This window comes from Lissotriton vulgaris, chromosome 4_1, assembly GCF_964263255.1.
Source record: "Lissotriton vulgaris chromosome 4_1, aLisVul1.2, whole genome shotgun sequence".
Lineage (NCBI taxonomy): Eukaryota > Metazoa > Chordata > Amphibia > Caudata > Salamandridae > Lissotriton > Lissotriton vulgaris.
In genome coordinates, this window is record NC_141691.1 from 2107982381 (window position 1) to 2108005385 (window position 23005).

General features: G+C 44.9%; 1 pseudogene; it reads left to right on the plus strand.

Moving 5' to 3' along the window:
- Positions 1-3818: 3818 nt before the first annotated feature.
- The window catches only part of LOC147725137 (putative methyltransferase DDB_G0268948), a 513848-nt pseudogene continuing 494661 nt past the window's right edge, over positions 3819-23005 (plus strand).

Consider the following 23005-nt stretch of genomic DNA (forward strand, 5'->3'; position numbering starts at 1 on the left):
CTCTTTCACTCAATTTTTACTCCATGAATTCAAATACTTTTCCTCTGAAAATTTATTTTCATTTTCAAATCATTTTTGTAGCGAGTTTTTCAGTTCATTTACTTCATATATCTTTCATCATTTTTTACATGATTATGATTAGTCCCAATGCATTTCAAGCATTACGCTCTTCATCAGGGGGTTATTTTTCTGAAAATATAATACACATATTTAAGTACTGTGGTCCAATAATGCAACAACTCCAACCGGAGCTAAATCAGATAACAATTCTGTACATAGTTATTCTCTATTCCCCCATTTCCAAAACATCTTATGACCTTTCACCGCTCGCTATAAACGTGTATGTGTTCTACGTTCCAACTCCTCACAACAATAAAGTACACTGACCTTCAATACTTCACGTAAGTTTTCAAAACTGCAAGAAAAAGAAGGAAATTTCTCTCAATGAGTATGTCTCTTAATCTAGTCATTAAACTTGCTCTGGGTTGCCCTGTATTTTTCTTACCTGGTGAGCGGTCATGATAAACTTCCCTCGCTACCTTGGCGTTCGTCACTCTGGCCCTAAGTGCCGGTTACAACTCTATACTCCTATTCCGCTCACGTGACTACGTGAAAATGCGTGCAAGTTTACGAATATTTAAAGAGATAGGCTCTTGCTATGGTGCACTGGTCTATGCTATCGTTCCGCTCACGTGACTACGTAAACAAACGTGCAACTCAATTTCAAGAGATCTTACTACGATACACAAAGAAATTAACCACATATGGTAAAAATACGTGTATGAACGTATCTTACTCTTGCATTAGTTGTGATTTTTCGGTGTGGTTATACCTGACGTTAATAGAGTGTGTATGGGGATTCATCTATACATATCCAAAATGGCACAATTATACTGTCACGTGTCCTTACAAAAAACAATTTAAATCAGTTCGTTCATTGAGACCTTTCGGCTGCATGGTGCATAAAAAGTTTATCCAAAACACTTCTCTCCTGAGTAAATGATTGTTATTATCTCTTCCTGGAATGTTCGCAGCTATTTCCAGTATGCAGAATTTCAATTGGCTTGCGTTGTGGTTAGCTTGATTGAAGTGGGTCGCCACTGTCGATTTTTGATTCTTCAATCTGATGTTACTCTTATGTTCTATTATACGTGTCTTTATTTTCCTTTGTGTTTTTCCCACATAGGATAACCCACATGGACAGCGTAACATATATATCACATTTTCTGTGTTGCAAGTACCTGATACCTTCAGGTTTATGGGAGTACCTTTGCTTGGATGGTTGATGGTGTTTCCTTTAATGATGGCTGAACAATTGCCACAATTGTAACATGGTAATGTCCCACTGTATTTGATTGTTTCCTGCATTTTTAGTTGTTTCAATAATTCCTTCAGATTACGTGTTCTTTCATATGCAAAAATAGGTGGTTTGGAGAAAATGCCTTTGAAATCCTCCTTTAATGCCAATATTGGCCAATGTTTCCTGATAATCTTTTTTATTTTGACACTTCTAGTGGAGTATTTTGACACAAACACACTTCTTTTTTCTTCTTGTTTTGGTACGGATCTCAATAGATGTTGATGCTGTAATTTATCTGCTCTGTTAGCTGCAGATTCCAAAATGGGTTCAGGATAGCCCCTCCTTTTAAACTTGAGTAGTGTGGCCTGTTTATGTTTCAAATATAGTTCTTCTGTGGATGCTATTCGTTTGATTCTGAGGATTTGTGAAAATGGTAAGTGATGTTTTAGCGAGTTTTGATGAAAGCTGTTATAATGAAGTAGATTGTTTCTGTCAGTGTTTTTAGTATAAACACTTGTGATAATTTTTCCTTCTGCGTTGGTTAATAACACATCTAAGAATGACAATTCTTTGTTGCTCATGGTGCTCGTAAACTGAATTCTGTCATCTTTTGAATTTAGTTCATACAATGCTTGTTTCAAGGTTATTTCACTTCCTTTCCAGAGTACAAAAATATCGTCAATGTATCTCTTGTATACTATTAAGTTGTTTTTCCATATTTCATTTTCCAATATGTGCTCCACCTCAAATTTGTACATAAAAATGTTCGCATAAGTCGGCGCGGCACAATTGCCCATGGAAGTACCAGATGCTTGTATATAGAATGTATCTTCCCACTTAAAGTAGCTATGATATAGCGTGAAATGCAACAGTTCCATAATGAATATCTTTACATCTTCAGTTTTGTCTTCTCGTACCAACATGCTTTCAACTGCAGATAACCCCAAATCATGGGGAATTGAGGTATATAACGACTTCACGTCTATACTTGCCATGATCATGTCTTTGGTAAATTTTCCTTGTTCTTCTTCCAGAATGTTAAGGAAGTGGGTTGTATCTTTTATGTAGGTGCTTGTATTTTGCACTATTTTCTGTAGGTGTTTATCGATGTACTTCCCTATGGGTTCATGGATCGATCCTATGGTTGATACAATTGGACGTAGTGGTGGCTGATTCAGATCTTTGTGTATTTTTGGCGTCATATATATGTATGGCACAGTTGGATTATCTTTAATGAGGTAGTCCTTCTCTTTTTGACCGATGGTTCCTTTGGTCATTGCATTGTCAATGATTATTTTCAAAATTCTCATGAATTCTTTAGTCGGGTCTGTTGTCATAATAGTGTAGGTATTTCGATCTTGGACATGTGCTTTTACTCTGTTGTTGTAATAACTGGTGTCCATTATAACTAAGGCACCCCCCTTATCTGCTTGTCTGATTGTGATATCTCTGTTATTCGCTAGTTTTTGCAAAATGTTCTTTTCTTGATTTGTCATATTTGATTGTTTTGTCTTTGGTGATTTGAAAATGTCTTCTATTTCTGTCGCTACTACTTTTTCGAATGCGTCCAACACTTTATGGCTTACTGGGGCCATATATTTACTTTTGCTTCTCAAGCCCATCAAAGTGTTTTCTTTAGTTGGCGTGATTGTTGGTTCAATGATGGTGTCAAAAAAAGTCTCAGTCTCAGAGATCTTAGAAATTTGTATAGACAAACTTTGGTTTCTAAAAGATTGGAATGGTACGTTGGTACATATGATGATCCTTTTTGTAATATTTTTGATTCTTGATCTGTTATTCTTTGGCTCGATATATTTATAACAACATTTTCAGGACTTGACTCCTTGTATTTTGAGCTACAGTTTCTCGACTTGGTTGTTTTTTTGCTCCTCCTGGTTCTGTTTGCGGTGCTTGGCCCACTTCTAAAAAATTATCTGACGCTTGAGCAGATGTACTTGCGTCTGTTTGATTATCAATGTTTTGTGTATTAGGTTGAATTGGTGGACCTGGTCTGGGTCTCCTGTCATATGTTCAGCGACTTTGTTGAGTGTCATCAGATGATGTGTCTTCTGTCAACACGTTTGGTTTCTGTTGGCGTCTTTTCGCGTAAATGTCAGCCCATGAGTAGACTTCCCCTAATCTATAATCTGTCGTGTCCCTTTTGAACTTCCTTAACTTCCTGTCATTTATTTCCTTTGTGTACTCTTCCAATTCTTTATTGGTGTCATCCCAAATTTTACTCCATTCGTCTTTGGTTGTTATTTTTACTAACTCATCTTTGACTTGATTTATTTCCTTGGTAAGATCCTCTATTAATTTCGCAAGTTCTTCAACAATGAGTAATATGAGGTCTAGTGAACATTTATTTAGTATTGCTTGCCAACGTTCTGTGAATCTTGCGTTGTTTTTACACAATGTCGATTTCAGGGCTATTCTTAGACCACGTGGAATGCGTTGCGCTTTGTGATATTTAATGAGGGTGCTTGCGTGCAATTTTTGGTTTACGATCCTTTTGGATATGTATAGTAATTGTTTTAAGGTGGCTTCTTTGGACCCAGTGCTTGGGCTTATATCTTCAGTCTCCTCTATGAGAGAGTAAATACGACTAGTGTCATCCTCTGTAAAAACTAGAGTTTCCGCTCTATATTCCGTTGTGTGTGCAATTTCCGCAAATTGCATGTTGTTTTAGTATTAGTTCGGTGTTGGTGCAAATACCACTTCGCTCAGACGTGAACAATGTACAAATGTTTAATTTGTGGTAGTGCACACTTAGTTTACCTGGTTTGTATATTTCACATATGATCATACAGGTCGTTGGTGCATAGGTTGGTACCCTACTGAGCTCTTAGGGTGTGTGTACAAAGTCTTGACATGTGTGGTCTGTAGAAACAGGACCCACTCCTTCCTTGCACTCCTTTCTCTTTCACTCAATTTTTACTCCATGAATTCAAATACTTTTCCTCTGAAAATTTATTTTCATTTTCAAATCATTTTTGTAGCGAGTTTTTCAGTTTTTAAGTTTTAATCTCTAGATTAAGAGACATACTCATTGAGAGAAATTTCCTTCTTTTTCTTGCAGTTTTGAAAACTTACGTGAAGTATTGAAGGTCAGTGTACTTTATTGTTGTGATGAGTTGGAACGTAGAACACATACACGTTTATAACGAGCGGTGAAAGGTCATAAGATGTTTTGGAAATGGGGGAATAGAGAATAACTATGTACAGAATTGTTATATGATTTAGCTCCGGTTGGAGTTGTTGCATTATTGGACCACAGTACTTAAATATGTGTATTATATTTTCAGAAAAATAAACCCCTGATGAAGAGCGTAATGCTTGAAATGCATTGGGACTAATCATAATCATGTAAAAAATGATGAAAGATATATGAAGTAAATGAACTGAAAAACTCGCTACAAAAATGATTTGAAAATGAAAATAAATTTTCAGAGGAAAAGTATTTGAATTCATGGAGTAAAAATTGAGTGAAAGAGAAAGGAGTGCAAGGAAGGAGTGGGTCCTGTTTCTACAGAGCACACATGTCAAGACTTTGTACACACACCCTAAGAGCTCAGTAGGGTACCAACCTATGCACCAACGACCTGTATGATCATATGTGAAATATACAAACCAGGTAAACTAAGAGTGCACTACCACAAATTAAACATTTGTACATTAGCCAAACAGTTTCCCACAAACACCAACATTGCTCTAGGTCTATCATTCTGGGAGGCACCGTAAGTTTTCTTTTGAGTCATGGGATACCTGTGTGCACTTTGGACTTCAACCTCCCAGTTCCAGTTCACAACCTCCGGGAATGCCTCTTTCAGGAGTGTGACCACGAAAGATCTGGGGTCCTGCTCTTCAGCCCCCTCTGGAATGCCAAGTAGCCTGATGTTATTGCGCCTTTGCCTGTTCTCAAAATCCTCGAGTTTCCACTGTAAATCTTCAGTGGTCTGCTCCTGAGCTGTTCTAAACTCCTGTCAACGAGTCACATCATCTTCCAGTTTCCCTGTTATCTCTTCAACTTCTGTTACTCGTCCTGCCATCTCTGCATACAACTTATTTATTTTACTTAGTGACCCTTGGATTTTCTTATTAGCTTGTTTTGTTCTTTTACTCTCTGTCCTGGCGTCACCCTGCATTTGTTTTAGAGTGGAGTAGAGTAGATCCATTGTGGGAGCTTGAGCTTGAACTTGAATTTGAGCTTGTGTGCTATAAGAACAAGCCTGCTGGTCTCTCGTGGCCCCTTCTTCTTGATATAAATTAGATGTGGCTGAGTAATCCCATGTCAGTTTTTTAGCCATTTCTAATTGCATTGGGCTGACCGGGGTTTGCTGCCTATGCTGCCTATGACTCTGGCTGCTTCTCTGCCGTTTACTCGTTTGATTAGAGGAGGGCCGTTGGATTGTATCCTCTGAGGTAGACTGAGCTGGATCTGTATCTGAAGTGTAACTTTCTATTGAGCTCTCATCAGAACCCCCGTCAGACCCACCGCTCTCAGATGATATACCTGTTTCTTCATTCACAGAGATAAAGTGCTCATCATTGGAGAACCTGGTATTGGCACTGGCAGCCCCTTTTCTATCATAGTCTGCGATCCCTAGGCACTTGAAACCTCTTGTGGGCCTCTCTCCGCTAGATCCCCCTCCAAGGTCGGGTCTATTCCACCTTCTTGGTTTGAGTCAGTACCCAGAATGATCTGAGGCCCTTGGGGTGGACTGGGCGGTGGGAGGGGTTGACCACCTCCATTTTGCCTTCTAACGCTGCCATCAGAAAAGCCCGTCTGTGGTATTTTCTGCTATTTGAGTGTCTTGCATAATCAAACTTCTGGTTTTAGCCTCACTTTCAGCGCGGCTTACCTTGCTGCGCGCATCTGTGCCCCCATTAGAAGCTGCCGCTGCATCTCCGGAATGCTGCTGCCTTGTCGGCTGCTCCTTCTCCTTCTCCATTGCATCCCCCGGATCTGTCAGGTCTGACGTCTGCCCATCGGGATTCGCCCTGCTCGGCGTTCCCTGTGCGCGCGCCGCCACCGCTGATGCCGATGCAGCTGCCGAAGATGAAGATGCCAGTGTGTTAGCGGTGCGACCGTACTGCTCCAAACTGCTTTGGCTGCCGCTTTGAATCACCAGACTCCCGGTACTTCCAGGCGCCCCTGAGAATACCTCTGTCAAGGTGGGTTGCCTCAGACTGTTCACCCTCGATGCCTTAGGGTTTGCATCTCTCGGTGTAAGTGCCGTTGGTTTTACAGTTCTCCTTTCCGGGGCTGCCGCCGCTACTGTTTTTTTTTCCGCCCTTTGTTCAGCTTTCAGTTCGGCATCCTTTTCCTTTTCTTTTTTTCTTAGCTCTTTCCTTTTAGACGCTGAATCTATGGCTATGTCTGTGCTTTTCGCTGCCGTCTGTTTTCTGGTCATAGCGTGTGTATCGAGTGGTCTCAGGGGCTCGTCTACCTCCTTCACATCCTTCGCATCCTTCTGTTTCGCTCCTCGTGGAGGCATCTCGGCTCTGGCACCTCTGGCGTGTCTATACTTCCGAGTGTCTTTTGTGAAGAACCACGCAGTCTGCAGGGCCTTGCGAAGAGTCTTTTGCTGCAGCAATGCTAGTGTTTTAAAGAGTATATTTCTAATCCAGATGATTTTCTGCATTATTCCTGAAAGCTGTAGTCATTTTCCTTCATGTCGGGAGAGGGAGCTTGTAGCGACTTACTCCTGCAACAGGTACGCAGCCATCTTGCCTCAGCAGGAAAGTTTTAATAGTGAATCAAAACTCCGTTGCTTGTGATGATTCAAACCACGTGCATCACTGTTCACCATTTGTTTTCTATAACCGGATGTAAAACTGTATTTTTAATGCGGGAGGGAAGCTGTGTGAAAGGGCGATGTTATTCTACTCCACATCAAGATAGTGGCAATTACCAATCATAACATCTTTCTTTTACTATGTTTTAGATGTAGAGCTTCAAGGTGCACCATGTCCCAGCACGTCGTGGAAGACATCGTATAAAAGAGTAGTTTAAAAAAACATTTTTAATTCAGAGCCGGTGCTTTAACTAAGGCAACATTGAAGCAGCGTCAAGGAAATACATTTAAAATATAGTAAAAGTGTGTCAGAAAAGCTCTAAGGCAAAGAGTGCAATCAGGAGTAATCATAGGACAGTATTATGCACTCACAAGACCCTCAGACACAGTTCTGTGAATTGTCTTGAGAACGTACTTCTTTGAAAAATGTAAATCAGTGCCTGAATATAAGCAAACTAGTTGACAAGCTGGACAGTGGGAACAGCCTCTATGCCACAATCATCAAAAACCTCACAAGACTGCTGTATACCATCATTCAGAAATCATAGCCAGAATCACTCTTAACCTCCCATGCTGCACCACACCTGAAGGACTTCCCCAAACAGATCACCCACATTTTCACAGCACTATCTAACACTGGTCCAGTCGAACTCACCAATCTCATCCGCTTTCGCAAACCTTCTAGACACCTCCGCTTATCCAGAGTCCTTCTTGCACAAACCCCATACATACTGAAAACCGGAACCAGCATTTGAGCCCTCTCCTACATAGCTCCTGAAAAATTGAAAGACCTACCACTACATGTATGAGCCTTCTCCTCCAATCTTGAATTCTGCAAGAAGGTGTAGACCTGTTTTTTTAAGTAATCCAACTAGATCCTAGTTTTACCTGGACTCACACCTGCTCATTGCATAACTTTTCCAACGTAGTTAAATTTAGGGTGTGGGGCCACATAGGTATGTCCAGTCTGGGGGACATCGGGGAGAGAGAATACATAAAGTTATTTCTTGCCTTGCAAGATAAATTTCTATTTCACAAAGTACAATTTTACAACTACTTGCAACTAAGATATGTACCTTAAGCTCGCAAAGCAGATGTGTAGCCCTTCATGAGTACCTGAGGTGAGTCCTCTGGAAGCCAGAACACTGTTGGGTCAGTTGAGTGAGCTTGCTATTTTGAAGATTGATTGGTGTCTGACACATAACAACTCACATCTATTTGGTGACTTGGGATCTAAATGGGAGGGTGGTTTAGGCCCATTAGAAAAGGATGATTTGAGAGACCTGCAGTTGGCCCTCTGGGAACTACCCATCTCATTCAGATTGTGCAGTAGCCAACTTTGTTTTCTACACAGAAATGAATACACCCCTGAACGTCCTTGGAAGATGGTTAGAATCCAATCAACTGAATGCACTACATGCCACACAGAGGTGGGTTGGGACTTACTCATGACTCATAAATATTGACAGAATATTACACAAACATTTTCTTCAGATGGTCTCTGGGTGCTTTGCCCCAAGTGATCCTCTGAAGAATATAGGAATAATATTGAGTTTTGAGTAAGAATAGTCCCTTGGATATGGGGGTTTCAATTGCTAAACGCAATATTGCAAATTTCTCGAGGCCAGACACAATCCTATTAAAAGAATGGCTGAGAAGAATAAACATTTGCAAAAATGAAATACACCTGTATGCAAATTCTAGGGCTTCCTGTATAAATAGAAAGATCTGAGTCCATGGATGGAATTAATGAATATTTGTGTTGGTTGTCCAAAGAGAGAAATCTGTACATCACTGTCTTATTATGCAACATGTTGCGCTGGCCTACACTGAAACATTTGAGGAATGTCTCTCCCTCTTACTGGAGTGCAGCCCAGTAAGAGGGAGCATAGAGGTGGAGCTTGCCTTCCACTGATAAATAGTGGCCAGACTCTATAAGTCTTTCCCAATTACTTAGAAGCATTGGGAGTGTCCCAGAAGAACTATTTAGGCAATGTGATAAAAGCTTGCCCTCCGAACGAGAGAGAAAGGTATCAAGACTCGCCAAGAATGGTATTCTTGGGGCAATCAAGATTTGCCCCTTTGTTCTGCTAAGCGGTGTAACTTGTCCATTCGAATTCTGGTGAGGATACTGGCTCCCCCTAAAAAACAGTTTAGTATTCCTTAAAAAGCACTTGCTCTTTCCTTTTAGGAATCTTTTCATTTTTTCTTTTTTTCACCACCCACCTTGTGTTTTGACCTTGTGTTTGTTTACCCACCCCTGTGAGTGTGAATTGCTGTATGAAAGTTTTGCACAGAGCAAATGTGGAATGCAAGTCCATGAGTATTACCTATTTAATTTTTATTTGTCTTCACTTATGTGGTCTATTACACATTCTTTCGATTTTTAGAAACCAAACCACTCCCCTCCCTAACATTCGAAATCTTTAGAATTTTTTTTTTTTTTTTTAAAACCTTTATTGACATTTAAACCAAATACAAGTATGGGCCTACAACCCCGGGGGCCGGCCGCTAAGCAGTTAGATTAACAGAGAGCAATTTTAATCACATGCAGCACCTCGGGGAGCAGAATCTCCATGCTAGCGTACTCTCGGCCACTGAACAGCACAATTAGAAAAACAGGATATAAAAGGTTTTCATTTTATAATATAAGATGGAAGGATCAGGTGCCGAACAATTTCCCAGCAGCGAAAATGGCAGGCAGAATAGTAAACATATCGACAATAAACAGTAATCGATCAAAGCAATGGCGCTGAAACAAGAGGTCAGGATGTGAAGGAATATTACGGTCAATTCGCGCCTGCAGTTACCTGCCCTAGGACCCAAAAAAACACCACGAAAATTGAGGCACAGATGAAAAAGCAGGGATTGATACCAAAGGAAACCCACTGCACTGACCCAGGAAAGAAAAAGACAAAGAAAGCTAAGAGAAGAGAAAAAAGGCCATAGAAACAAAAATAAAAACGAAAGATCCCCCCCCCCACCCCCCACCCTGCACCCCTGCAGATGACTACGGCCCCCCCCCAGCAGTGTGCCTGTCGCCCGAGAACCAAACCCGAAATATAGAAGAAGAAGAGAAAAAAGAGAAAGAAAGGAAACCCCACCTAACGGGGAAGCGGAGGAGGGCGATAGTCTATGCGCTCCCGGTCTCTCCCCCCCGCCCTATCAAATGGGCCCCCCTAAGCCAACATAAGTAAAGTTGTCCACCATACAAAAATACCCCGCCCCGGAATCCGTCCGTTGATGAAGCAGTCCCGTTACCAATAGATCCATCGTAAACGATTCAACCCACAATCTCAGCCTTGGCCCCGTCTAACAAAGTTGCTGTGTCCCTCGGGTAAGAAAAGCCACATCCCCGGAAAGTCAAAGTTCCACAGAAGCAGCCGGAGCATGAGTCCGCAATTAGGAGAGGAATAGCAGGTCCCAACGCACACAGCTTGCACCAACGATGTCCCTCCCTGTCCCCGAAGCCAAGCATCGTTCCATCCGCCATATTGGGAGACCGATTGGGGAGGGGGTGCGACTCGTTCTGACACAGATCAAAGTGTGGGCCAACAGTGTCCAGGATGGGGGAAGCAGTGAAATGCTCCGATAACTGTAGGACCGATGTTTCCGAGAACTTAAGAGAGTCACCAATCTCAGCACACACAATGAATTCCGTTTCTTCGGGGGCAGGCACAGCTTCCGGCACCGGGTCCAAACACACCAGTAGGGCTTCCAACAGGGGGCAAGTCGGCTGCCGGGTCTCAAAAAGCAAGTCAGGGCTCGTTCCCGGTCCTATGATTCCATCTGTTGCCGACAGCCAATGATTGACCTGGGCCCTCACCATCGCGTGAAGCGCCGCAACTTCCGCCATTACCATCCGCAAGGAAGGGCCACATTGAGTCCGTTCCGCCGGGCTCCATTCGGCCGCAGGCATAACGATCCCCACGGAGAGGCTCCCTCTCTGGGGCAGGATACGCCGGAGCAGAAACAGGCCGTGAGAGATGGGCCAGCAACATGCAGCAACGTGCGGCGGAACCCCTACCCCGGGGCGCCAGCGGTGCTAGTGCCGGGCCTCCGGGCCGGGGCCCCCCGCGACGCGGTCCCGCGCACCACCCGTCGCCTCACCTCAGGTACAGCATCAGGCAGCAGATGGTTGCAAAGTAGTTCAGAGAAATTTTCGAAAGTTCCAGGGACCGGACCCAACCACCCTCGGCAGTCCGTTGTTGTTCACTTTGGACCCGGGTACACCAGAAATCGAGACCCCGGCTTCCAGGCTGGGTTAGGCCTCAAAACATTTTTGATGTTACTTCACACCAGAACATCAGAAAAATTCCGCGATCACACCATCGGGATGCAGACTAGTTCACCCAAACGAATCCGGGGCAGGAGATCAGGATATTCGACAGGATAAGTGAGCGGAGGACGGGGGTCAGCGGAGCCGGGAGACTATGCGGCCATCTTGGTTGGTGTCGTAGCTCCTCCAATCTTTAGAAATTTAATGAAATTTGTTAATATCTTTTTTCTACATCCTTTAAAAAGAAAATAAAAAGAAAATAAAAATATTTAATTCTGAACACACTGTGTATGGTGGTCATGCTACAATTGTTTAATATCATTGGGCATTGAAAGTTTGTTTACCTATTTCTGCAGTACTGGCAATTGTTCTGTTTATATTGATATGTGGCGCAGCCTTACTGTGTTTTGAGCCAACCCCTTTTGTTGTTCCTTAGCCCAGTAAGAGGGAGCATAGAGGTGGAGCTTGCCTTCCACTGATAAATAGTGGCCAGACTCTATAAGTCTTTCCCAATTACTTAGAAGCATTGGGAGTGTCCCAGAAAAACTATTTAGGCAATGTGAAAAAAGCTTGCCCTCCGAACGAGAGAGAAAGGTATCAAGACTCGCCAAGAATGGTATTCTTGGGGCAATCAAGATTTGCCCCTTTGTTCTGCTAAGCGGTGTACAAAACAAAGTCAGAGACTACTGAGGTACAACCATATGAAAGCAAAGTTGTGGACCCATTTTTACTGATGGAGGATTTTGAGAACCAACTAAGGGCTCGATTAGGATTGCGGTGAATCCGCATCCTCCGGGCCGGCGGAAGCCACCGCCGGCCCGGAGGATGAAGATTCACCGCTGCGGTGAATGAAAAGACCCTCGCCACATTAGGATGGCTGGGGGGTCATCGGCGGACGGGAAGACCGTCCGCCGCTTTTCCCTTTTCCCGGCTTCCGACCGTGGCGGAAAAGCTCTAATATGGTGGCGGTGTCTATCAGACACCGCCAGCCATATTAGGATGTGCTTCAGGACATGCCTGAAGCACGTATGAAAGGCATACGGTCTTTTCTTTGGGGGCCCGTTGTGCTTCCCAGGGGGAAGGGGGGATGGGGGGGTGCACATAGGGGGTACCTATGGTACCCCCCTGCATGTGCATGCACAATGCAGCAGGCACCGCGCGGTGCTTGCTGCTTTGTGCATGCAAATGCACAGCATGCATATTTAACTTTGCGGCGGGTGCTGCTTAAAGCCACCCTGGCGGTCACATCCTAATTCCACCGGAGGGACGGCCGCTGCCCCTGCGGACGGTCCCTCCACCTCGGGGTGGTGGATGGACGCAGGTCCGTCCGCCATCCTAATAGGCGCCTAAGTTTCTAAATATGAAGGTAAACATTTTCACTGTGCAGGAATACATCAATAGATGCAATGATTTTTCATGATGCTTTTCAACCTAAAATCTGTTTTTAAAAATCATAGTTTGAGAATTTTACTGTTTTGTTTTTTGCCTTTATTGTTACTTTGGTGCTGCTGAATTATTTATCAGGCATTGCCCTTGTGAAAAAAGTGCTGTTTTGTGCCATTGCTGCCAGGCATTGGGTGCAAGTTTTCTAACTAAGTTTGTTTTTCGTAAAGAAGGGTGTGGTTTAGTAAGTCTGGGAGAAGTTTATACTTGGCCCTTCAATGAGTTAATAACTAAGAGTCTCCCATTAGATATACCCATGGCAGGCAGGAATAAGTTGTGGGAAAACAGAGATCTGGTGTCACTCTATGATATACACCCCACTATGTAAAAGGTGATCTTTTAAAGTTAAAAATGAGTTGGAACTTGGTCTTGGACATTTTAACGCATATTACTGGTTCTTCAATGTCATGAGCTCCAGGGTTTTGTCATGGCAGGCTTTCCTTTCCTATAGGGAACAAAAGCAGCAACTTTGGAATGTTGAACCTCTCAAGTTTAGGGTCACCTTTAGATATTGACAGTGAGAGTTGCTACTATCAGGTGACAGAATAAGAAAGTGTTAAAACCCAATAAGAAGATGGATTCTCTGGGAGTAGTAGTATAAGGTATTATATTAAGATTTTCAAACAACATATTGGTGTTGTGCATGCATATAGAGAGTATTAGGTGGACCGATAATTTGAAAGGATCTAAATTTGATTAGTTAGTTTTCTATTTTAGTCTTAGTTTTAAATTTACATTGACACAGAATTCCTCTTCTCCAGTCCACAACCACTGAAGCTTTAGTCTAGACTGCAAGCTGACTTTCACATGCGAGCATTACACGGATAAAGCGTGTCATTTGGGGTATGTTAAGGAGACTTCTATAGACCTTTTTATCCAACACACAATTTTCTGGAAGTCTTGTTCTTCTCTTAATAAATTCTAATTTTGGAGCCACTTGTGCACTTTAAATTAAAATGCTTCTGCTAAATGTCATGGACTCCACTGGCATTTGTCAATTAAGTCTCAGGCCCCTATCTGAAGTAATCTCAGAATTCATGTTTCTGCAAACGTTCCACAGCCTCGGATGGCATCAGAAGAATTTTGACTATTAGTCGAATGTGACTGGAAGTCTTTGTGAGATAATCTAGAGTTGAAGAGCAGCAGTAACCTCAGATGTAGCATTCCCCTTCATGGAAACTACAATGCAGTACACAATGAGGATAGAGATGTGGATATTTGTCTTTGTTTGTTTTTTTCCAGGATCTCACCTTCATCAGAAAACGGACTAGGATTGAGATACCAATATGTTTAAGAGCACGAGAAGAGACCATTTCTGAAACCCTTTCACCAATTCTACTTTTTTTCCAGAAGGAAAAACCATTTGGGCTGGCAGTAGATACTGGCTGTGGCGCTGGAGACAGCACTCGCTTCTTGGCAACTAATTTTGAGAAGGTAGTTGGGATTGACATCAGCAAGGTGCAGATCGAAGAGGCTAACAGTACTGAAAACCCTCCAAATGTGTCCTTCCTGTAAGTTATAGCCACCCTTCATTAGAACTAGCCTATATTGTGAATTCCTAGGGTTTTTTAAATAATAATTTATAAATGTATTAATTATTATGTCTTTCTTTTTATACTAATTTCTTATATTTTTATTATAAATATTTATTTTATTTTTTAGATTATATTTCATATTCTTATTATAAAATACTAACAAAACTAAATTGCAAAATATTTTTGGGATTAAATATTGCTTGACTTCGATTGCAACCATAACACAACTCCAGCAAAGCTCTTGGGGCCATATGCTCACAATGCTGTATCAATCCTTACACCTGCTTCAAGCATATGCAAGATTTTGACGCAGCATAAGATCAAAAGTAACTGAATGAGATGTTATACATTTCATTCAGTCACTTTTAGGAGGCGTTACTGCATCCCCTCCTGCACAGGAAAGCCTCCTTCTGGCGCAGGGCTTTACAATGTAATGCTCTCTCCAGATGCATCACATTCTTAATACAACACACCATGGCACATCTTTTGCACCACCGCTGTTAAATGTTAACAGCGGTGGACAAGGTACCTACGCGGTTGCGTTGATTGCTGCTGCGCTCGCGCTTTATTTTAAAACTTCCTCGTTTTCTATTTGTGTTACCCTTCTTTTGTGCTTTTACCCTGCTTTTATCTGGGAGCCCCCTCACTGCACATAATTTTGTAAACTCACCGCCACTTGGGCGGATCCGGTTCCCGGGGCTGGTGTTCTGTGGGCGCCATCTTGAGTGAGGACTCGAACCATCGGCGAGCGCCATTTCGAGTGTTGTAGCGCTCTGGCAGCATCGCGGGACGCCTACTTAAGGCGGTCCTTGGTCTTTAGGTAGCCTGGACAAGGTACCTACGCGGTTGCGTTGATTGCTGCTGCGCTCGCGCTTTATTTTAAAACTTCCTCGTTTTCTATTTGTGTTACCCTTCTTTTGTGCTTTTACCCTGCTTTTATCTGGGAGCCCCCTCACTGCACATAATTTTGTAAACTCACCGCCACTTGGGCGGATCCGGTTCCCGGGGCTGGTGTTCTGTGGGCGCCATCTTGAGTGAGGACTCGGACCATCGGCGAGTGCCATTTCGAGCGTTGTAGCTCTCTGGCAGCATCGCGGGACGCCTACTTAAAGTCGCTCCCCCCGCACAGGGGGGACGCGCAGTAGGGGCGCCTCCGTGTTGCCGGAGTCGTGCCAGAGTCCCGCCCGTCCGCGCTAAGGACGCGCGGGGCGCAGCGGACTCTTCATTGGTAATCTCACTCTCTGGTGTAGTGATGATCACCTACTCTAAAGAGACCCTCTGGTCCATTGGGCAGACCGTCCCGAGGTGTGACCTGGCACCAATCCATCCTCTATGCGGCCCTCACCATTGTGCCTGCAAGAGATGGTTGCTTGACTCCCCCACTCCCATCCGCCAGGGGGATACTATATCTGCCCCTCGGAGCAACTGCTCCGCGCGTATGCTTAGGGTGCTGAATCTGAATGCCAGGTCCTTGGTGAAACACCACCAAGCCATCCATGACCTCATCAAGGACGAGTCTCCCGATATATTTGCCATCACGGAAACCTGGCTTCAGGAGGCTGATGTGGCTATTATCAACTTGGCTTTTCCCCCCGAGTACTCCATCTACACTTTGAACCGCCCTACTAGAGGCGGAGGTATTGCCCTCGCAGTCAGGTCCAGTTTCACCTGTAGTTGGAATGGTCTTAACATTGCTGGTTGTGAAAGTGCTTCTTTTAAGATCTCAATCAGCCCCCAGTTCTCGCTCTCTGGGATGGTTGTTTACTGACCTCCGGGTAGCGACGTAGCGTTTAGGAAAGCTTTCCCAGACGCCGTCAGCTCGTTAGCTATTGGCTATGCCAATTTTTCCATCCTGGGCGACCAGAACCTTCACTTTGACAACCAGAACATCCCGGCTGTTAGCAGCATTTTAGCTGATCTAGAGGCCCTTCAGTTATTCCAACAAGTATCCCAGCCCACTTATGTAGGGGGTCATACTCTGGACCCTTTTTTTACAAATCTAGCAGAAGCTAAAGTTCTGTCCATTTCCCCATTAGGGTGGACGGATCATTTTCTAGTGTCCATTCAGTACCCTTTGCCTGAGACCCCTTCTACTCCATTAGCCAGATTGGTTCCCAGACGGCACTGGAATAAACTCAGGCTGGAGGATTTGCACCGTATCCTGGCTGAAGAGCTGTTAGGCCCACTAGATAACGTGGAGACGGGCTACAATTATTTTTGCCAGTGGATCACCAGGGCGCTTGACTCTCTGATCCCCATTACTTTGAGCAAACTTAGCTCTAGAGAGTCGAGTCCCTGGTACGACAGTGCCTTACGTGCTCTAAAAGGTACCTGCAGACGGGCGGAAAGAGAATGGCGGAAGTCCTACGAGGCCGTCAAAAAAGCCGCGTATCTTGCTTCCGTTAAGCTCTACCATCGAGCCATCTGTAGAGCTCGCGCGGCGTTCTATTCCTCGGAATTCGGCAACAGCCCGAACCCATCTAAAACCATTTTTAAAGTCCTTAAAGACCTTTTGGCGAAAAGGATCTCCTCCCCGGAAGCCTGTTCCACCTCCCACTGCGAGGCTCTGGCATCCTTTTTCCTGGAGAAAGTCCAGGTTATCTATCAGGCTTTCCCCAGTATTGGACCATCTCCGGGAGCCCCAGACAGCACTCAAGTCCATACCACTCTGCACTCTCTTCCCCCGCTACTACCTGAGGGGTACAACAAATTGGCCCAGCAAATCAAGTCCGGCTCTCCTTAGGATCCGTTAGGACCTGCCCTTTTTAGAGACCAGTCTTTTTTGGGATGCTCCACGGTGTGCTCCCTGATTAACCTTTCACTGGCCTCGGGCATGGTTCCAGCCAAATGGAAGCAGGCAGTGGATTCTCCAATCCTGAAGAAGCCTTCGTTGGACCCATTAAAACCAGAGAACTACCGTCCTATCTCATTGCTCCCCTGGCCGGCGAAAGTTGCGGAGGCCCACGTCAATCGGGCCCTCTCGGACCACCTTGCTCGGGCCAATATCCTGGACCCCACGCAGAACGGCTTCCGTGCTGGCCACAGCACGGAGACAGCCCTTCTCGCCATGGTGGAGCATCTGCGTGCGGTGTTGGATGCGGGTCAGACGGCGGCGCTGGTACTATTAGATCTTAGCGCCGCCTTTGACACCGTCTCGCACCGCATTCTTTTGCATCGCCTGGAGGAGATTGGCATTGGTGGGCTTGCTCTGCAGTGGTTCCGCTCCTTCCTCGACAATCGCTCTTTTTGAGTGGCCATCCCACCTCACCAGTCCAAATTCCATCCTCTGGGCATGGGGGTTCCGCAGGGATCCTCGCTGAGTCCCACGTTATTCAATCTATACGTGAGACCGTTGGCTGATGTCGTCAAGCAGTGGGGCATGACTATGGTCTCATATGCCGACGACACTCAGCTAGCGGTCACTATCAGTGGGGACGCTGAGCAGGATGCCCCTAGGTTCCAGAGTGGACTGAGGGCGGTGGCCAACTGGATGAATGCCAACTGTCTCCAGCTCAATGCAAAAAAGACGGAAATCATGATTGTCGGTAAGAGAGCGGAACTCTGGGGGGACAGGTGGTGGCCTCCGGAACTTGGGCCGTCTGTGACTCCGGTTACGGAATTAAGAAACCTGGGAGTCTGGCTGGACCCCACCCTCAGCTTTGTCGGCCATACAAAGAGAACTACGGCCTGCTGTTTTGGTGTTCTTCGGGGCTTAAGACCTGTCCTCAAATTCTTCGATGCCCCGACCAGGCAGCTGGTGATTCAGGCGACGGTGATGTCCTGGCTTGACTATGCCAGCTCTCTCCTGGTGGGGGCCAACCAGGCAGATATTACTCGCCTGCAGCGTGTTCAAAATGCTGCAGCCAGAGCGGTAGTTGGCCTGCCCAGGTTCTGCTCCGTCTCTAACACCCTACGATCCTTGCACTGGCTGCCGGTCAAGATGAGAATTCATTTCAAGGTCTTATGTCTGGCCTTCAACATTTTGAAAGGTTCTGCACCCCAGATCCTTACCAACCTCTTGTCTTTGTATGTCCCGACACGCTCTCTTAGATCCTTGGGCCAAGCTCTCGCTGTGGTCCCCCGGTTCAAGCTCAGCCGAGCTGGGGGCCGATCTTTTCGTGTGAGAGCTGCGGCTTTCTGGAACTCCCTTCCGGTAGAGATTCGTATGTTGGAGGACCTCCTGCTGTTCCGTAAGGCCATCAAAACCTTCTTATTTTAAATCTTGCCCCGCAGCTGTTCCCCTTTTCTGTCTTTGCATCTAACAGGGTTGTGTTCTACCTTGTCGTGCGCCAGGACGCTTCTTGCTGGAGCATCTGTGCGCATTATAAGTGCCCATAACATAACATAACATAACAAATGTTAAATGTTACAGGATTTCTAAAGCGCATGGCTGCCCGTGAGCGTCCCAGCGCTGAATAAGTACAGACAGAGTCATAATGGGAGGCTCACGGGAACAGCCAGGTTTTCAGAGATTTTCGGAAGGCCAGGAGATTAGTCTGTGCACAAATGTCAGGAGGGAGGGAGTTCCATAATTTGGAAGCGTTATAGGAGAAACGCCGACCTCCTGATCGCGCTCTCTTGATCTTAGGTGGCAAAGTTAAGTGGGCATTAGAAGATCAAAGAGGTCTAGAGTAAGGGTGGGCGTAAAATCCGTTTCGCGGGCGAATTTGCGGATTTTCCGCGATTTCGCGATCCACGAATCTCGCGAAATCGCGGTAAAATCCGCCAATCAGCGGGGACGAATTTTTAGCCAAGCAAGGGTTACAGTAGCAGGTGCAAAAGTTGAACCTAATTTCTTTGTAACCTTTTACAAAAGGGTTACAAACAAATTAACTTCAACTTGGACATCTGCTGCTAATTGCTTCCTGGCACCTCGTTGCCTACTTGCAACTATTCTCTGACCCTGCTCTGACCCTTGAAGCAGGGTCAGAGAATAGTTACAAGTAGGCAACGAGGCACCTGTCCAAGGAATTAAACCTCATCAGGAAGCACTTACAGATATAAAAAACAGGAAGAAGGGAGAGGATGGCAAATACACCCATTTTGAGTTGTCAGGAGGGGTTAAACTAAAAGAGACCTTTACAGCACAATTTTCATATGCATTTTGCTAAAAATAAAAAGCTGTATGTTCTGTAGGGGCAACTCAGGAATCTGGCCCTTCAGAGATCCGGCCTCTCTTTCTTTCTCTCGTTCTCTCTCCCCCTCTCTCTTTCCCTCTCTTTCTCTCTCTTTCAATCTATCTATCTATCTATCTATCTATCTATCTATCTATCTATCTATCTATCTATCTATCTATCTATCTATCTATCTATCTATCTCTCTATCTATCTCTCTCTCCCTCTCCCATAAACGACTGCATGGGTATCTTCGCTATGCAAGCGGCCCGCGAACACGCAAAAAACCCCACGAACACGCAAAAAACCCCGCGAACACGCAAAAAAACAAAAATCCGCAAATTCGCACAAATTCGCGAATTTTGCGGATAGCGAATTCGCAAATCCGCAAATTCGCGGATCGCGAATTTGCTAAATTCGCCCATGCGTGGTGTATGGAGTCACCAGGTCTCTGAAGATAGGGGGGGCTTTACCGTTAAGGATTTTGTGCGTTAGACAGAGCGCCTTAAATTGCACTCTTTCTACCACGGGCAGCCAATGAAGTGATTTAATGGCTGGCTTGGCCGAGCACCGGCTCTTGGTGTTGGTGAGGATCCGTGCAGCCGCGTTCTGCACCACCTGGAGTTTGGTAGTGACTTTCCGCGGGGCACCCAGAAACAGTGCGTTGCCATAATCCAGGCGTGACAGGATGAGGCCTGGATGAGGAGTTTCCTTGATGGGAAAGGGAGCAGTAGAAGAATTTTCTGGGCGGATCGCAGAAGCCCATAGCAGACCCCGGCCGTTTTCCTAGCTTGAGTGTGCATGGTGAGATTTTGGTCTAGCCATAGTCCGAGGCTTTTGATCTCGGATTTAGGGGTTGGGGGCTTGCCCATGCATGGGGGCTATAGAGAATCTGGACGGAAATGAGCCTGATTTCCCATTACCAGTATCTCCGTCTTGTCGCTATTGAGCTTCAAGTGAGAACTGTCCATCCAGCTGACTATGTCTCCCAGACAGGAATGAAGATTGGTGGTAGGGTTTTCCTGCTGAGAGAGGGAGACAACCAGCTGGGTGTCGTCAGCGTACGTTAGAAGTTTAATCCCGTGAGGGGTGACTATTTTTTCCAGCGGGGACATATATACGTTGAAGAGCGTGGGGCTCAAGGAGGAGCCCTGTGGGACTCCGCAACGTATAGGGGTCTCTTTAGAAGTATAACTAACCTCGATCACCTGGAATGAACGGTCATGGAGAAAGGATTTTATCCAGGTCAGGGCAACATCTGTAATCCCAAGATCACTAAGTCGTTGGACCAGGATTTGGTGGTTGACCGTGTCGAAGGCCACGCTCAGATCCAGGAGGATCACTGCCACTGATCCTCCTGCATCCATGATCTTCCTGGCCTCCTCGACCACCGTCACCATTGCTGTTTCCGTGCCCTGGCCGGGGCGGAAACCCGTCTGAGATGGTTTAAGTAGTTCATTCGATTCTAGGTAGTGTGAAAGCTGGGCATTTATGAATTTTTCTGTCATTTTACTGATGCCTGGAAGGAGCGATATAGGCCTGAAATTGGCTAGGTTGAGGGGGTCTAGATTGTTTTTTTTTAGTAAGGCTCTAACCTTTGCCTTTTTCCAGCTGGGGGGAACCACTCCGTATGACAGAGAGGCATTAATCAGGTGTACCATGGGTGCGAGGATGATGGGTGTTACTTGTTTTAGGATTTTAACTGGGGCAGGGTCAGAGGGTGAGCCACTTTTAAGAGAATGGAGGATGGGGGCCAAGGTTTCCTTATTTATGGGAGTGAACGTCTCAAGTCTCGTGTTGAGGTTCTGGGGTTGTGTTAGGGAGATAGGTGGTGGGTCCAAAGGGATTGGCGGGAGTTGCTGCAGAATATTTTGGATTTTTTGATCGAAATACGTGGCCAACTTATCACAGTGGTTGTCTGCGAGGACAGACGGACAAGTGGACTCTGGGGTTTTCAAGAGTAGTTTCCCAATACGAAAAGTCTCCCTCGACGAGCAAGATGCAGCATTCATTTTTTTTTTAAAAAGGGTGTTTGGGCAATTTTCATGGCTTTTTTATAATTGAGGATGGCCAGCCTGTATTCCTTCTTGCTATTAGGGTCGAAGTCTTTCCGCCAGGTTCTTTCAGCCCTTTTGCATATTTTCTTCAGACGGCGGGTTTCCTGGGTGAACCATGGGGAGGAGGTTTTTTTACGAGCTGTCCGATATGGTTTATTAGGAAGGATGGTATTGAGGGAGTTTTCGATCCAAGATGAAAACTCAGCGTCCGCTGTTACGGGGTCGGTAGCAAGACTGGGCTTGGAGAGATCAATGATCTGTTCCCATTTTTTGGGATCTAATTTTGCCCACGGACGAGCCGGTCTGCCGGGAGGTTGAGTAGGAGGGGCATTGGTAGGAATCTCCCAACTGAAGGGGATAAGCCTGTGGTCTGACCAGGGCAGAGGGATCGGGGCACTGGTTTCCAAGGTGTTGATGTTGAAAAAATGGGGTCAAGTAAATGCCCAAGGCTATGCGTGGGTTGGTCGTTCTGAAGATGGAGGTGATGAGTGGCAAGATCAAGGAGCAACTCTGATGCGGTGTTGTCCTCCCCATTATCGAAGTGGATATTAAGATCCCCTAGGATAAGTAGGTTAGACAAGGTACTTGTCATGGCCGTGGAAAATTCAACGAGGGAGCTGCAGAATTGACCCAAGGGTCCTGGAGGGTGATAGATGAGGGCTCCTGAGAGTGAGTTACAGGGGGACAGTTGAATGCTAAAGTGAACATTTTCACAGTTCAGTAGAGGACTGTCCCGGAATCTGCATGGGAGTTGTTCCTTGTGGATGATAGCTATCCCTCCTCCCTTTCCCTTCGCTCGATCCAAGTGTTGTATGAGGTAACCCTACTGTCACAAAAGTGATGCAACGGCTGTGTAAAAGAGGCACAAGGGGATTGTAAATCCGCCCTCCAACATACAAATTCACCCAGACAGTTTCACCAGCAGCGCAAATTGAAGCACAGACTTGTAACATATTTATGTACATTTGTTACATTCAAGTGCTTCGGACATACTACAGTATACTATAGGTAAACACCTTATAGATTTATGCTGTAGCACTTCCTTATAGTTCTGCACTTTCACATTCTCCATACACTAGTAATATATTCGTTCATTCATTTATAAACTACACATTCATTCTGACAAACTTATACACACTAACATAGAAATATAGTTCTTTGACCAGTGAAGGTAGTTCTAAAAAGAACTGTTTTTTTCTGTTTTTACTTTTCAATTTTTTTTGTGTTTTGTCAACAAGTTTTTTTTTTTAAACTAAAAAAATTGAACTGGAACCCAAAAAGTATCAAACAGGAACAAAAGAATGAAAAAAAAACTAATGTTGAGGACAGCGATGCTCCTGTATCCTGCGTTTCATCAGCTCAATAGACTGCTCCCTATAACATAAAAGTCTATCGCAATGAATGCATACAATTTTAACGTCAGAAAAATCAGGATCAATTTGTGGGTGTGGACTGCTTACTGAATATTCTGCTGCAGTT